Source organism: Lygodium microphyllum, chromosome 11 (genome assembly GCF_053477565.2).
Source record: "Lygodium microphyllum isolate KBCC chromosome 11, Lygodium_microphyllum_v1.1.10, whole genome shotgun sequence".
NCBI classification, from domain to species: Eukaryota; Viridiplantae; Streptophyta; class Polypodiopsida; order Schizaeales; family Lygodiaceae; genus Lygodium; species Lygodium microphyllum.
The window spans coordinates 78161228-78179407 of record NC_141145.1 but is presented as its reverse complement, the minus strand read 5'-3'; positions in this window follow the sequence as shown (position 1 = coordinate 78179407).

The following is an 18180-nucleotide window of genomic DNA, read 5'->3' as shown; positions in this document are numbered from 1 at the left end:
TGGGGACTAATGCAGAACCACAGCCTACCCCCGACCCATCAAATTCTAGTGTGATGATTCCTCCGAATGCAGATCTTCTACGAGCTTGGAAACGAAGGAATGCAGATGCATTGTGTGCCTTAGTTACAAGCTATTCTGACAGTGTTCTGACTTTGATTCAGCATACAACCAAAGCGTCAAAGGCTTGGAATGTACTAAGGAGTCAGTATGAAACACGAAACCAGACAAGGATTCAAAACTTGGAGAATCAACTAGCAGCGGAGAAGTTTGCTGAAGGAGAGATGGTTGAAGCATTCATCACTCAGATTAAGAATCTGCGCGACCAGATGGCTGGCGCTGGGATACAAAAGACTAGCGAAGAGCTAGCTCGGAGGTGTCTTCGGATTTGTCCACAAAAGTTTGATGGACTAGTAACTGCCCTTAATACTCAGGTGAGACCTCAAGCTTTGACTTTTGAGGAGTTTTGTGCATTATTAATGGAGGAGGAGTTGAGGCTGAAAGCCCGAGAAGGAAGCAACAATGGAGATGCTGCATTCTCTGCCAATGCAAAAGGCAAAGGTGGTTCCTCCACCAAAAATGATGGTGACAAAAAGAAGAAGGGCGGCAAGAAGAAGTTTCAAGGAGAGTGCTTCTACTGCAAGAAGAAAGGACATGCAATTGCAGATTGTCGTGTCAAGAAGGCAGATGAAAAGAATGGTACCCTTAAAAGTAAAGGGAAAGAGACAGCCAATACGGCTGAAGCAGAGCTAGAATTATTCATGGCGACCATTGAAGAAGTATGCTCCTCGGCGCAAGAAGAATCTACCACTGACTCATGGGTGTTGGATAGTGGGGCCTCCCGTCACATGACCAACAAGAAAGGTCTATACAGTTCTATGCAGCCTCTACAAGAATCCATCACTGTGACGGTTGGAAATGATGCTAAATGCCCTGCTGCGGGCATAGGTACTATTTCTTTTATTGCTGCAGAACCCACATCTTCCTACTGTAGTCGTCGACAATCAACATAAAATAAGATGCCTACACAGGCCTTGGGGGATCTTCTTATTTTATTACTGCGGGCACAGGTACTATTTCTTTTATTGCTGCGGGCAAATGGTGAAGAAATTTAGAACAGATGGTGGTGGTGAGTTCAACTCAAAGGAGTTTGAAGGCTTTTGCAAGAGCAAAGGGATCAAGCATCAATTGACGACGCCTCACACACCTCAGCAGAACGGTGTTGTGGAATGCAGGAATCACACCATTGTGGAGATGGCAAGATGCATGCTAAAGGGCAAGGGATTGCCTAACCATTTTTGGACTGAAGCTGTTAATACTGCAGTCTATATTCTAAATCGGAGCTACACAAAGGCTCTCAAGGGACAAACACCCCATGAGGCTTACATTGGTAAGAAACCATCTATCTCACATTTTAAAATTTTTGGATGTGAATGTTATGCACATGTTCCAGATGAGAAGAGAAACAAGTTAAAACCAAAAAGCAGAAAATGTATCTTCTTGGGTTATAGTGATGAGCAGAAGGCTTACAAATTATATGACCAAGAGGCAAAGAAGATCATCGCGAGCCGTGATGTGGTTTTCAAGAAGGAGCCGCATACAGTGGAGGAGGAGAAGGCAAGTTCTTCCACTTTATCATCAAACAAAGAATTAGTCCACTATGAACCTGTCTCGAGAGCTATCCCTATCCTTAAGGAGGAGGAAGCATCATCTTCAGATGATGAGGAAAAAGTTCACCAGCCTCACATTACCCCACCGGAAAGGCCATTGCCACGCTGGGTAAAGCAGCTCTATGACCACAATAATCCCATGCCTGCATCTGTTGAGGAGAAGGCAGATGGACCAAGGAGGTCTCAGAGAATAGAGGAGCAAAGGAGGGCTTCTGCTCACATAGTCAATATGGCCTTGATGGTTGAGATTATGAGAGAAGTAAAGGAGCCAACTGACTTAGAAGAAGCACTTGTAGATCCATCATGGAAGGCTGCTATGCAAGTGGAGTATGACAGCATAATGAAGAATGACACTTGGGAGCTAGTGGATTGACCAGCAAAGCGGAAGGTTATTGGCACCAAGTGTATTTGGAAGGTAAATTACAAGGCTGATGGTACCTTAGAAAAGTACAAAGCTAGACTGGTTGCCCAAGGATTTTCACAAGTTGAAGGGTTTGATTTTCAAGAGTCATTTGCCCCAACTACCAGAATGACCACTATTCTCACGGTACTTGCAGTGGCTGCCCACAAGAAGTGGCCAGTGTACCAAATGGATGTTAAGTCAACGTTCTTAAATGTGACCTCAAGGAGGACGTGTACATGGCTCAGCCACCAGGGTTTGAGGCCCCCCATTCTGAGAACAAAGTGTGTAAGCTGAAGAAGGCATTATATGGGCTGAATCAAGCCCCCAGAGCATGGTACCAGCGGATAGATAAGTTCTTTTTAAACCTAAACTTCAAAAGATGTGCCTCAGATGCTAACTTGTATGTTTACAGGGATAGTAAAAAGTCTGTAGTGATTGTCCTATATGTGGACGACCTTCTTATTACAGGTGACTATGAAGATATGATCAACCAAACTCGAAAGGCTTTGAGTTCTGAGCTTGAAATGACAGACTTGGGCTTGTTGCACTATTGTTTGGGGATTGAAGTCTGGCAAGAGCCAGGAAAGATCTTCATCTCTCAAAAGAAGTATGCATGGGAGATCTTGAAGGCATTTGGCATGACCGAGTGCAAGGAGATAGCTACACCTATGGAGGTGAATGCAAAGTTATCCGTCGAGGATACATCAGCACTAGTAGACATTGGGAGGTATAGGAGGTTGGTCGGCAGTCTGATCTACTTGTGTAACACCAGACCAGATATCAGTTTTTCTGTTGGTGTTTTGAGCAAGTTCTCAAACAAACCTCATGAGAGTCATTGGAAGGCTGGGATGCGGGTGCTCAAATACTTGAAGAAAACTCTTGACTATGGTATCACACACAGTTTCGAAACTTCTCTTGTGGGGAACTGTGACTCAGATTGGGCAGGAGACAGTGATTCTAGGAAGTCAGTTTTTGGTTATTGTTTCTCTTTAGGTTCAGGAATTTTCTCTTGGATTAGTAAGAAGCAGCCAATAGTGGCATTGTCTTCCACCAAAGCAGAGTACAAGGCAGCTTGTTTTGCTGCATGTGAAGCAGTATGGTTGAGAAGGATTCTATGGCATATGGGAGTGCAGGATGAAGAACCAACTGTGCTGAGATGTGACAATCAGAGTTGCATCGCCATTGCCAAAAATCTAGTGTTTCATGCACACACCAAACATATAGAGATCCAGTATCACTATGTGCGTGATTTGATGGAGGATGGGATAGTGGAATTGGTCTACTATCCAACAGAGGAGAATGGAGCAGATATCTTCACCAAAGCACTTACGAAGGATCTGCTTCAAGTTCATCTTCAGAGACTCGCCGAGAAGATAGTTCACCTATGGGTGGACATTGAGGGGGGTGTTAGATATGATCAATGCCCCACCCTCATTAGGTGCTACCAATGATCCATGGTGCTCAAAATTGTAAGGCCCCCATTATGAGGAGAAGCCAAATGTGAGCCCAGACATTGGTTGAGTCCTGACTTGTATATCAGATGAGGTCTATGTGACCGGATGGAAAAAAGGTGACCATTGTGGGTCTAATCTTTGGGTTAGACGGAATGGTTAAGCTGGTAGCAACTTGAGGTGCATTGCATCAAGTTGCGGGGTAAGGGAGTTAAAAGGGGCCCCTATTGTGGGGTCCAGGGGCTGCGGAAGCGGCCCCTGTCTGGGGGGTCCTAGGGGGGCTAGCGGCCCCCCTGGTGGGGGTCCGGGGGCAGCGCCCGCAGCCCGATGGTAAAGGGAATATTCCCTGAAATATTCCCTGGCCGACTAGTGGAGGCTCATATGGTAGGTCGGTGGGCCGGTGAGTAGGCCGACCTAACGACCTTCGCAGGCTATAAAAGCTAAACCCCTTCACAGCCATCGATCACTCATCTTTCACCCAGTTAGAGTTGTTGTTCCAGCTAGCCTTAAGCTCTTCACCTATCTTTTGTCTAGATCGCCATCTAAGCTTCACACAGTGGAAGCGCACGGGTGGACAGAGCCGTCTTTGTATCAGTTGTTTGGAGTTAAAGAATTTACTGATTCTCCTCTTTTCTGTTGTGTACTCTCTATCTCTTTCTCAGATTCTGTTCGCTGCGCCGTGTAATATTTTACAGTCGCAAAATTCTATCATGGTTAAGCCAGTTTGAAGCTTATTTTGACAATGAAAAATATTCAAAATGTGATAAAATTAAATGTGCATCTCATTATTTTATTGAGAAAGTTGCATTATGGTGGGATGTCATGCGTAAAAGCATTGATCGTCCTCTCACATGGAATGACTTTTGAAAGAAGGTTCTTGCAAATTTTCTCCCTGCACAATTCGAGCTCTGCATGCAACAACAATGGGATCTATTCATCCAACGGGAATGTGAGTCTATCCCTCAATACACAGAAAGATTTTGGAGCACTCTCTTGCAGCTCCAAATGGTGGAGGCAGTGGCCGAATCTACTTTCAAGAGAAAGTATATGTTCGACTTGATTCCAACCATCCAAGCCGAAGTCAACATGTTCAAGCCCAATAACCTGGATGAAGTCATATCCCTAGCTCACGATGCTGAAAAGAAGCAGTCTAAAGACCGAAGGCAATTTCCGACATCCCAACAGTAAAAACATAGGTAACTTTCGTTTTAATTCTTTCTGTAACTTCAATTCTCAATATGGAAAGAATCGTTTTAACTGACGGCCATGGATGCAAAATGTTATTAATAATCATCGTCAATCAGTTTCCAATTCTAAACCTCCCAATCTATCTTCAAATTTGCTTAAATCTGGTGAACCTAAAAAAGTTAACCCCAGTGTCTCCAATGCCATTTCCAAAAATGTAAATTTTTATAATTGTAAGCATCCTGGTCATATTGCAAGTCATTGTCCCATGGGCAACACTCGTGAGATTGGAAGAAACCCACGGCGCATCTATATTTTCTTAGAGCTGAAGAATCCAATGAAGACCTTGAAGCAATGCCTAACATCGATGAGGCTACACTTATCAATGAAAATTCTAACAAACCTGAAGACCTTACTAGTAAAATTTCTATGCATGCCTTATTAAAGATGCGTTGTAAAATCAATAATAATGATATGACTGTCTTGCATGACGATGGTAGTACTCATGATTTTGTTTCAGAAAAAGTAGCCAGAAACTAACAACTTAAAACTATTCCATCTACCTATAAAATTAAGACTACATTTCTAGGACAACGATATAATGGTACTAAAGAAGTTCATAATTTAGAAATTTGTATTGGATCATATAAGGAAAAGCAAAAACTTTTAGTAGCACATTTTCAATCTTGTGACGTAATTCTAAACATGCCATGGCGTCACCAATTCAACCCCAATATAGATTACAACACACACTCAATGCACATTGAGCACAAAGATAAACAAATTTTACTCAAAGGGTTAACAAAAAATGAATTATTTCCAATTATTAGTTATACACAGGCGAAGGAAGCTTTGCATAAACAATCAAAAGCTTTCTTAGTATGGATTAATGAAGTTGATGTTACAAAAACTGAACTAACTCCAAAGCAACAACATTTTATTGCTAAATTTTTTGACTGCTTTTCTAATGATTTACCTTTACAACTTCCTCCATCACAACTTGAAGACCACCAAATTGATTTACTTCCTGGTAGTCAACCACCTTGCAAAGCTCCCTATTGCTATAACCAATTAGAACAGAAAGAGATTCAGAAGTAAATTGAAGAACTTCTAGGTAGAAAATTAATTTGTCCAAGTAGTTCGCCTTTTGGAGCTCTTGTATTATTCGTTAAAAAGAAAAATCAAACTTATCGCATGTGTATAGATTATAGAGCATTTAATAAAATAACGATTAAAAATAGGTATTCAATACCTAGAATAGACGACCTTCTAGATAAATTACAAGGAGAAACTGTGTTTAGTAAAATTGATTTAAAATCAGGATATCACCAAGTTTGCATGTCTACTACTGACATTTTTAAGACAACTTTGCATACACAATTTGGACATTATGAATTCTTGGTAATGCCCTTTGGACTTACCAATGGACCAACTACATTTAGTAGAATGATGAATAGAATATTTTTGCATTTTCAGCATTGTGTAACAATCTTTTTCAATGACATTCTTGTTTTCAGCAAAACTGAAAAAGAACACGAAGAACATTTATCTTTAGTGTTTAGTTTATTAAAACACAACCATCTATATGCTAACCTTGATAAAATTTCTTTCTTTCAATCTGAAATAGAATATTTAGGTCATATTGTGTCTGCCAAAGGCATACACATAGATCCACATAAAATTGAAGCAATTAAGTCTTGGCCAACACCTAAAAATGTCCATGAAGTTCGTTTATTTCTAGGACTAGCTAGCTTCTATCAAAAATTTGTTAGAAACTTTTCATTGCTTGCTTTACCATTAACTCTGTTGTTAAAGAAAGGTCTTGTTTATCGTTGGGGCAAAAGCCAACAACGATTGTTTGAAATATTTAAGCATGCACTCACACATGCACCAGTTTTACAATTACTTGATTTCAATAGACCATTCTTTCTTGTGGTTACTGATGCAAGTGGTTCTGGCATCGGTGTAGTATTGATGCAAGATAATCACCCTATAGCATACTCTAGTTGTAAACTGAAACCGTCTGAAGTTAAATATAGTACATATGACAAAGAATTACTAGCTGTAGTTCATGCATTGCGCATATGGAAGAATTATTTAATGGGTTCGGAGTTTATGATCAAAACCGATCAGCAGAGTATTAAACATTTATTATCACAACCACAAATATCTGATAGACACATACAGTGGGCATCATTTATTCAATCCTTTCATCCACTCATTCTATATCAACCAGGTAAGGAAAATTTAGTAGCCGATGCACTTAGCTGTAGGCCATCATTAAACAATATTTCTATCATTTCTACTTCTTCATTAGACACAATGAAAAATACTTATCTTCAAGATCCCGATTTTCATGATGTTTGGGTAAATTTATCTAACAATCAATGGATCCCTACTAATAACTTTTCTGTTTCCGATGGTTTTCTTTTTTATGAAAAAAGGTTATGTATTACTATACATTTTCGTCATTTCATTATGCAAGAAATACACGAGCCTCCATATACGGGACATCGTGGTGTTATCTCCACACTTAAAAATTTACATGAAGATTTTTTTTAGCCAAATATGCAACGTGGTGTTTCTAAATTTGTTTCTAACTGTATTGTATGTCAATGCATAAAAAGACATCATGGTAAATCATATGGTTTATTACTTCCATTACCTATCCCTAATTGGCCTTGGGAGTAGATTTCTATGGACTTCATTACAGGTTTACCACAAACTTCTTCACAGAATAATATGATATGGACCATAGTTGATAGATTTAGTAAACATGCTTACTTCATTGCTTGTAAAAAGACCTTAACTTCTGCATAAGCTGCTAACTTATTTCTCAAGCATATTTTTGTGCACCATGGATTGTCGAAAATTATTGTGTCCGATCGAGATCCTCGATTTTGTAATAATTTTTGGATTACATTGTTTACAAACTTAGGAACTAAGATTTATTTTAGTTCTGCATTTCATCCAGAGACTAACAGTGAAACAGAGGCCACAAATAGCACAATTTTGGATTTAATCCGTGCTTGCACAATTTCTTCTCCTGCCACATGGGATAATCATTTGCACCTTCTACAGTTTGCTTACAATAATGCCACTCACACTGCTACACAAAAGGCACCTTTTGAAATTGTTTATGGTCACAAATTGCCAACTCCTACATTTCGTCTAACTCAGAAAATACCTTTTGTTGACGATTGGATTCAAAATCATTCAAGTATTTATGAGCAAGTTAAACAAATACTAGCAAAGGCCCAACAATCATATGTGAAACAAGCAAATAAAAAGAGGCAAGCTATGATTTATAAGGAAGGAGATTATGTTTGGTTACGTGTTGAAAAACGTAGACTCCATAGTGTAGAAAAAACCCGAATGTTAAATTAGCTCTTTATTTCTATGGACCTTTTAAAATTCTCCATTGTATTAATCCTAATGCTTACAAATTATAGTTACCTCATCATTGGAAAATCCACAACACTTTTCACATTACTCTTTTACATCCCTTCAAAGGTTCTCATCCTGTTCACCCTATTTATGAATCACCACCCTTGATTGAAGATGACCATGAAATCCTAATCCCTGAAACAATTATTGATGTTGACTATATGACCACTAGAACTGGAAATACTTATCCTTGTTATCTTGTTAAATTCCACAATCACCCTATTGAGGAAGCTCAATGGATGCATGCTCGTGATTTGCGACCTTTTTTATTGTCTCCATATCCAGCCAATAGCAATTGAGGACATTTGCTATCCCACTTTGGGGGTATGTTGCTAGGTTGCACCTATGCAAAGGGATGAGCGCCTTAAATGGTTCTCATTTTGTGTGTACATTGGCGGGATGAGCACCTTAAATGGTTCTTCGTCAATGCGGGGCACGTTCCTAAGAATTGTCTTAGGTGGAAGGTCCATGGGGACGCCTATCCTTTCCGAGCATCGATGCAAGTGTGAACGTGGGTGGTACCATTTTATCCACACGAGTAATAATGTCTTCGTGAATTAATTATTGTATGGAATTCCAAATTAATTGATTTATGTGGATAGCTGCAATTATTCAGTTGGTTATTATTCTAACATGATTTTTTGAATTTTTGGCAGCTGATGTGTAGAGCAAGGATAATTGAAAAGACGCACCACGCGCAAGCATTCTAAAGATTATTTCCTCAAGAATTTATTTGGAAGTTATTGGATTATTGTATTAGATGCACCAACTATTTCTTATAAATTGTGCGCATAGCCTCTATGTAAATATTTATTAGCAAAATAGATTTTTAGAAGATATGTCCAATAAAATATAATAGTTCTAGAGAGTTGTGGGATTCGCAACTGCTAGTATCCATTAATTCAGATTACTCTATCTCTTTTTCAGTTCACTCAAACTCTTTATGCAAAGAGTGATTGTGAAGGGCCTAAATCTTGGGCAAAGAAAATTTCATAATATTATTATAAATACGGCATGAAGGGAGCTACCCACTTCATGTTGGGGGGAGATTGAACCCAATCTTGATTCATTTCATTTTACTTTACCTTCTCTTTTAGTCTCTTTTTCATTTCTCATGAGTCGTATGCAATTTTATGAGTAAAAGAGAGAAAGAGGGAGCTTCTTCCATTCGCTACGCGCAAACCACACATCTATTGTTCGCAACATTATATCTATACAAAGCCTCAAAGTGTGACATGCCTATACTCATGTGATATGTATTGTTGTAATAAAACTTGACACGATGAATCTAATGATCCCATGCATTTTGCATGTCATAGCAAAAGTGTCTCAAACAGACTTCTAGCCATTTATTGACTCTTTTAGTTTGTCTATCTATTTGTGGATGATAGGCCATACTAGGTGTTAACTTGGTTCCCATGGAAGTAAAAAGGCTTTGTCAAAAATTCCCCATGAATTTTCTATCCCTATCAGAATTAATCTTCATAGGTAACACATGAAGTTTGAAAATTCCTTCCATGAACTGATCTTGGCTAAATCTTGGACTTTGATAGGTATGAAGTTGGTTGATTTAGTGAGATGATCAACCACAACAAAAATACTATTCCAACTTACTTAGTGGTAGGTGATCCTGTAATAAAATACATAATGATATCAGTCCATAATGGTAGAAGTAAAACACTATATAATAAGTTGGAATCTTTATTTTGTTGACAAGATAAGCACTTCATAACATAATTTTTGACATATTTTCAAATTCCTCTTCAATAAGAACATTTATGGATCTTTTTAAAATTCTTAAACAATCCAATATGGCCTGCCAAAGGAGAAGAATGTATCTCTTGTAAGATGTCTTGCTTAAATGATGCGTGCGGAGTCAAATGAACTCTCCCTTTGAACCAAAGAGGACCGTTTTGCCATTTAAAATTGGAAATTTTAGATTCATTTCCTTGCTATAATTTTTTCATTATATTGGCTATGTGCTCATCTAACAAATATTCCTCTCTTGAATATCCTGAATCCAATCTTTATGAAAAGTAGAAATAGTAGAAACAGAACATGTCCATACCCTAAATAATACATCTACCACTACATTATATTTTCTAGCCATATAAGAAATCTCAAAATCATAGCCTTGTAGTGTAGCTAACCACCTTCTTTGCTTAGGAGATAGATTAGGCTATGAAAGAAAATACTTCCGCACTTAATCATCACTCGACTTTGAAATGACTACCAAATTTGTAGTGATGCTACTTCTTAATAGCATGAATTATATTTTTTCTTATAGATGTGAAGTTCCCTTTCTTTATCACTTCTTAATTTCATAAGCAATGACTCCATGTTCTTGGCATAAAACAACCACAATACCACAACCACTAGCATTGGCATAGATGGTGAACTCTTTGGAAAAGTCTAGACACACCAAAATAGGTATTGAAATAAAAAGAATTTTCAGATCATTGAAGCTCGTTGTGGCTATAGCATTAAAAAAGAAAGATTCTTTCTACAATCTATCAGAGAGAGGAGTTGATACATGGGTATTATTCTTGATGAATCTTAGATAGAAAGAGAATATCCTAGAAATCCTTGCAATGAAGTAGAATTTTGTGGTATGGGCCAATCCTTGATACATTGTACCTTCTTTGGATCCACCATGATCCCTTTCTCAACCACAATATGACCCAAATACTCTACCTAATTGGCAGTAAAAGTAAACTTACTTTCATTTGCAAAAAGCTTATGTCATCTCAATGTGAGAAGGACTTCATGGACATACTGTAAATGATCCTCTATATTCCTACTATATATAAGGATATCATCAAAGAATACCAAGAAAAATCTATATGAGAACGGCTATAATACCTTATTTATGAGAACTTGGAGAGTAGCAAGTGTATTGGAAAGCCCAAATAACATAATCAAAAAGTGATAGAGATCTCTTTCTATCCTAAAGGCTATTTCGTACTCATCTCCTTCCTTCATTTTGATATAGTGGTATCCTGACCTTGAGTCAATCTTCAAAAATACATTTGCATCCTCGAGTTCATCCAACAAATCATCAATGCATGGGATTGAGTACATTCTTTTTATGGTGCTCTTGTTTAGGTCTCTATAATCAATGCACATTCCTGTAAGAACCATATTTCTTCTTGACAAGTAGGATAAGAGAAGAAAAATGTGACTGACTAGGCTAAATAAACCCCATTTCTAGCAAGTTTTAAACCTATTTCTCCACTTCTTCCCTTTCATACTTTGATAACCTATAAGGTTTCTTGTCAATTAGTTTAGTGTCAGGTGCCAAATCAATATGATGGTCCACTTCTCGCTTTGGAGGTAAAGATATAAGAGGTTGAAATATATCTTTAAACTCGTCCAAAAGTTTATATAGACATGGATCACACTTCTTAAATGAAGAAATTTACTGATTTTCATCTACCTTTGAAAGAACAAGTGTAAAAATATAAGGCATTGCATTGATTTCCCTCTTCATCTTCTTTTTACTAATTATTTTTACTTGTTTTATATCTATGTCCTTAAGTGTTACTTGCTACTCACTCTAAGTAAACTCCATAAATATTCAATTGAGATCCAAGGAAAATTTTCCAAGATTTTTGAGCCAATCAGAACCAATAATAATGTCAATAGGTCCCATATCTAAGACAATCAAGTCCATCATTATAGTACAAGACTGAGATAACTAAATAGGAGTAGGCATATTTGTTTACTTATCTCTTGAGCTCCATTTGTAACTTGTACATTCAAGGATATGTCCATTTCTTGAGGTAATAACTTTAGCTCATATAATGATTTAGCATTGACAAAGCTATGTGTGTTGCCTATATCTATGAGAATATGAGCAGCCTTAGAATTGATAGTTTGTAACGTGTCCGCTCGTCCACTTGTGGGACACTTCTTAGCAGCCCATTGGGAAGAGAGTCTAGAAAGCGCCGCCTAGCACTCGCAAGGAATGTCACAGGGTTTGCGATCTAGGTCTTCCCAAATCTGCCCCGAGTGGAAGTGTCCGGCCGTTCCCACTTAGGACCAACTTGAAATCAGGGTTTCCTTCCTATCAGCAAAGTCTCTAGGGAGTAGCTAGCATCGAGCTCCAGATGAACCACTTTGCGTAGGAACAACAAAGTCAAGGCAGATTTATGCTGCACTTGGTTCATGGAGAATGGGAAACGAGAGGGATGCAAAGCTCAACCTCTCTGCCCATAAGGCATAGTCCCATTCCGTTCCCCTAAAATAGCATAAATTGGGATTCTAACTCTACTGACTCTAGGGTTTTCACAGTATCGTTTTCACGTCTTTTTGAGAAAAGTTCCCAGCTAAACAAGACCACCCTTTTGTAGGACGGACCCAAGTCACGTCCACCGCACTTTCCTCGGTTTGCCTAGTTACCTAATTACCTACCACATTATATTTGACATGCAAAAGCAGCTTCCTTAATTAATCAATTTAAACACAGGTTCCTGCACGTAACTTAAGCACTGACACAAAAACAAAATAAAAGCAAGTTTCTTTTTCAAATATCTTATCTTTATTTATCATAGTCCCGGCAATACATCAAGTATCATGCCTGAAGACTATCCCAGCAATCAACAGGATTGCTGCTCCAAGTTTCCGCCCATAGACTAGTACACGGGCCTCCAGATCCCATCTCGAGTCACGTCGGTCTCTTGTGCGGGATCCAGAGGAAAGGAATTTACAGCCAGAGTCTCCTTTGGCACCCAGGCTTCCTCCCGCTCCAAGCAGCACCAACAGAGAGACCTCTCGGCGGATTCGGTCCACATACCTTGCACGGCTAACAACCCCCTTGGATAGGGCCAAGCAGATAGTCGGAGGTAACTGAACCTGCCTCTCCCTTAAGTGTTTGTCTTGAATTAGTTCCTTGAGCAAGGAAATTCAAACAATGTGCCTAAGTGTACAGTCACGATCATTTTGGAGGTCGTTTGTATGACCAACTTGCTAAGGTGTGATTACTTTTTCCCAAATGCTCCCAGCATTCGATCCTAGATCGTTTGTGACTTGGCGAGATCCCAAGGGATTGGCAAGCTAGGTTGCTTGTTTTCCCTTTTTCTTTAGGTTTACCTACCCACCCTAATTATCCTTACCTTAGGTCTCCTTGTAAGATAGACCATGGACAACCCCCTTGTCCTCGGTTGGTCAATTTGCTGGTTATCTCCTAGATCCCTCGAAGTACCTATGTACCTTTATCTTTGATCTTAATTGATCAAGATTGTCTATCCCCTTGACCATGGTTGGTCAAGATGGTTCTGATTAGAACAGTTCCTACTCGGACTTAAGTATAATCTTCTTAAGCCCTCTTAATAATACTCACAGGTGCTTAAGCTTTTAACTATCCCTCTTGAAGTCACCAAGGACTTTAACATGGGATTCATGGATCTCCATCCCATTTGGTAGATTACAAACAACGTTGAATTTTCCCAACAACTTTAATGCATGCAACGTAATGCCATGCCTTCTTTCAATGCTTACAATTTTGATATAATCCACATGATGTTCTATGCCACACATGTGAAGATATTTTCTAAGCATGCAACCTTAACATTATCCTCTATGTAATTATTTACATGATCCATAACCTTCTTGAATGATATGACCTTTATAACTTAATGTAATTATTGTATGAGCCTAGCTGCGCTTTTAATATTTTCTACAGCTTATTACATGTACCTTAGAATCCTTCTTGCGATACGGAGATGCACTTTTGTTTCTTTCAATGTCCTCTGAAATGCATTTTAAGCAAGAAATTGTGCAAGGAGCAATGCACTTTATGCAAGAATTCATGTAAGACGTTTTTGGTAATTTACGATGCAATTATCTAATTCAATTTCACCTATTACATTGTCATCTTACAACGGAAATTATCATGTTCATTACACACATCACAACTAAGTTCATACTTAGGAGATTATCAAACACGATGTTACGCAAGCGGTGATCGAGAGCAAGCCTCACTCACAACCCGATAACGAGACGTTAAGGAGTGCCGGTTGGGGTAATTGACTTTGTCGAATACACAACTCAATTTGAAAAATTCAAATATTCGATAATACACCATAAAACAAGACTAAAAACAATGCCTTTTATAGCTCACAAAAAATTTAAAACCCGTATGCAGGTAGAGTATCACACAACCACACAATGGAAATACCAATAATTCGAAAACAAACCAAGAGAAATATATTATCGTACCTTAACAACCTTGAGCCGATGCTCGGCGCTTTGACACCCAAAAGCTCCAACTTCCAAATTAGCATGATAAGAGCTCACTCTAGCATGCGACCCTCCGCTCTCCTCTCTCACATAATACAATTATAATCAAGGGGGAAGGCCCTTAACTCTCCATTCTCATCTCCTTATATAGTTTTCTATCCACAGTCACACACGTTAGGCTTTTTGCTTTCAGCTTTTGGCTTTTGCTTTTCTACTGCTTTTCACTATTTTCGTTTTTTCTGCTTTATGCCTGTTTGTAACTTGTTTGGATCATAACTTCGTCATTTGAACTTCGAATATAATCGTTTGGATACTCAAAATGATCGGAACATATCTGGTCGACAAGTCAGCGCAGGAAAAATTACAAAAATCCATCAAAATCGAGCAAAAATTTCGATATTCGTAAATTGCATCATTTTTCTCCATCTTTTAACTTGGATGACTTATTCCCTTCCTTGGCCTATTCTTCTTGTGATTGCATACACTTTCAGCACACATGTCCTCTTTTTCTTCAAGAAATACTCGCTGACGATGTAAAACGTACGATCTTTTCCTTTGATCCTTGAGTCTTCAAAATGAACATTCTCTGGATATGAACCTGTTTTTTATGCAATGCGTCCTAGCTGGAATATGGTTTTTTGAAATGAACTCCGTGCCCAATCATTCATGATTTGGAAAAATATGCAATGTTGGATCCATGATATGCAACCAATCAATCAATGTTCCACACAAAAATTATGAATGCACTGAAGAAGTTGTGCCTAGCCTATCTAGATGTGATCGTACGTCTTGCAAAATGCAAACAAAATTCCTTGTTAATTTCAAATTTCTTATCCTCACATCTCAACGCTCTTCAATAAAATATCAATCTCCGCTTCACCCATCCAAAATCTCACAATCACTCAAGAATTTGAGGGTCCTCAAGATGTTGACCAAATATGAACAACCCTTCTAATAATTGGTGGCGTCCTTCACAACCCTCTAACTCACCCAACCTCCTTATACACTCAACCAGAGGTTTCTAACTTTGTGATGAGCATCCCAAATATCATGCGTGCAAGAAATGTGTGTGCTCAATGACAAGTGCTCTCTCATGTGCGTATGTATCTAAAACTTACTGCATATAGCTGCAGTAGACCTCATGCCGTGCTAGTGCTCAATGATGGTGCAAAACGTGCACAATCCCAACCCATGGCATGGAAGTATTTGATAAGTATAGGAGATGACCCCCGAGTACAGTGCATCAACAAGTGTAACGTGAAGTGCTCGTGAACCCATAGTCCCTGTGATGTGTAAGAGTCTCGACAAGAAAACATACCTAGCTCCTCAATGTTCAGTAGCTATTAGCAAACTCCAACTTTAACGTGTTCAAAAAAATACCAAGCTCGACCAAGGCTATCAAGTTTCACACTCAACAAATCAAACAAAATGACAAAAACAAAACCTAAGTTAAACAAACACAAGAAATCCAACTACGAAAGAACAAAACAAACTGTCACACAAACAACTAAATTAGCAAAAATCAAACCTAACTACAATCTGACTAGGGGATTTCAGTTTTCAGAAAAACGCTTGACAACGCAACTAATGTGATGCATGTGAATACAACTTTTCACCGTGATAATTATAACCTGTGATTTAATAATAGAGCAACCTGGGTTTGGAGTGATGCCATGATTCCAGTGGTATCGATGCCTGATGAACCGTTTGCGGTTGTGGTGCCACCTTGTTTCGAACCTCCGCCCATGCTTGCAGGGTTTTCCGCCATCTTCGTGGTCTACGCTTTGGGGCCATACTCGAAGACGTGTGTACAAGTGATGGAGTTCTCGCACTCTCCTATGCGAGGTTCTCGCTGCCTTTCCTTGAGTGGAGGAAGAAATTAAAGGGGGAGGGGCGTATTTCTGGAAATGACAAGAGGGGTGTGTGACCTCTCTTTGAAGAGGGGGGAGAAGAAGCTTCTCTCTCTCTCTCTCTCTCTCTCTCTCTCTCCCTCCCTCCCTCTCTCTTCTCTCTCTCTCTCTCTCTCTCTCTCTCCTTCTTCTTCTTCTCCTTCTCTCTCTCCCTCTTCTTCTTCTTCTTCTTCTTCTTCTTCTTCTTCTTCTTCTCTCTCTCCCTCTCCTTCTTCTCCTTCTTCTCTTCTTCTCCTTGTCTCTCTCCCTCTCCCTCTTCTTCTTCTTCTTCTTCTTCTTCTTCTTCTTCTTCTTCTTCTTCTTCTTCTCTCTCTCCCTCTCCTTCTTCTTCTTCTTCTTCTTCTTCTTCTTCTTCTTCTTCTTCTTCTTCTTCTTCTTCTTCTTCTTCTCTTCTTCTTCTTCTCTCTTTCCCTCTTCTCTCTCTCTCTCTCTCTCTCTCTCTCTCTCTCTCTCTCTCTCTCTCTCTCTCTCTCTCTCTCTCTCTCTCTCTCTCTCTCTCTCTCTCTCTCTCTCTCTCTCTCTCTCTCTCTCTCTCTCTCCCTCTCTCTCTCTGTCTGAGCAGTGATGTAATCACGAGGGGGGGTTTCTGCCTAACGATGAGGAGGGGGCAGGGGGCGGCGCCTGTTAAGGACGAGGGGGGGCTTCTTCCATTGGAGGGGAGGGTGCAGTCCATGAGGCAGGGGACGCTGTCTGTCGAGACCCCCAGTGGGGGAGCTGCTGCCTTTTGTAGAGGGGAGGAAGGAGGTGGTAAGTGGGGGGGGAGACGACTGTTATCGACCGCTACCCCTCCCACCTGGGGGGCTGCATGTCCCCCTCTCAATCATTACTCACTCTCTCTCTCTCCCCGCCATGTAGTCAGCAGGGGGAGAGTAAAAAAAATTGTCTTAAATTTACAAAATTTTAAGGGGGGGTTCTTACAAGGGAAGGCACGAGGGAGCATGGGGGGAATATTACATCCTCTCCTCCTTAGAGGAATATTACATCCTCTCCCCCTTAGAGGAATCGAGATGTCCTCATCTCGAGAAGACCTGGGGGTATTGTTGGTTGAGATTATTTTCGTCCATCCACATGGCATCCTCTTTTGGATAATCTTTCCACTGGATGAGGTATTCTCTCAAGGTCCTTGATCCCAAATGCCTCTCCCTAACATCTAGGATTCTATCAAGCCATAGCTCAAGGACTCCTTGGCTAGGCATTACAATTTGTTGATCGTCAAGTACATGATTTGAATTAGGTAGATAATTTTTCAATAGGCTAACGTAGAATACATTATGAATCTTTAGGGTTGCGGGAAGCTGTAGTCTATAAGCATTAGGCCCTAGGCACTTGGCGATCTTATAGGGTCCACAATACCTTGGACTCAGCTTCTTGTACTCTCCCAAGGACAGTGAACTCTTTTTAGGGTGTACATGGATAAAGACCATATCACCTTCAATGAAGGATCTGTCTTGTTGTTTCAAGTCAAAGTAAGCCTTCTTTCTATCCTTGGCAGCTTGAATGTCTTGTCTTATTGATTTGATTTGATCATCCATGTCTTCCAGCATCTACCTAGAAGCTTCTATCCTCAAAGTTGGATCCGAGAAGTTCAAAGGGGTACGACAATCATGCCCATACAATCCTTGAAAAGGGGTCATCTGAATACTCTGTTGGTAAGAAGCATTGCAGGCAAACTCAACCAGTTGGTAAGTATTGAATCCATCTTTTTGGGTTCACGACAGTAGTATGCCCTAAGCATATCTTCAATGACTTGGTTGACTCATTCTGTTTGACCATCAGTTTGGGGATGGTAAGCTGTACTGAAACAGAGTTGAGCTCCAATAGCCTCAAAGATAGCCCTCCAGAAGTGTGATGTGAAGAGAGAGTCACGATCATTAATG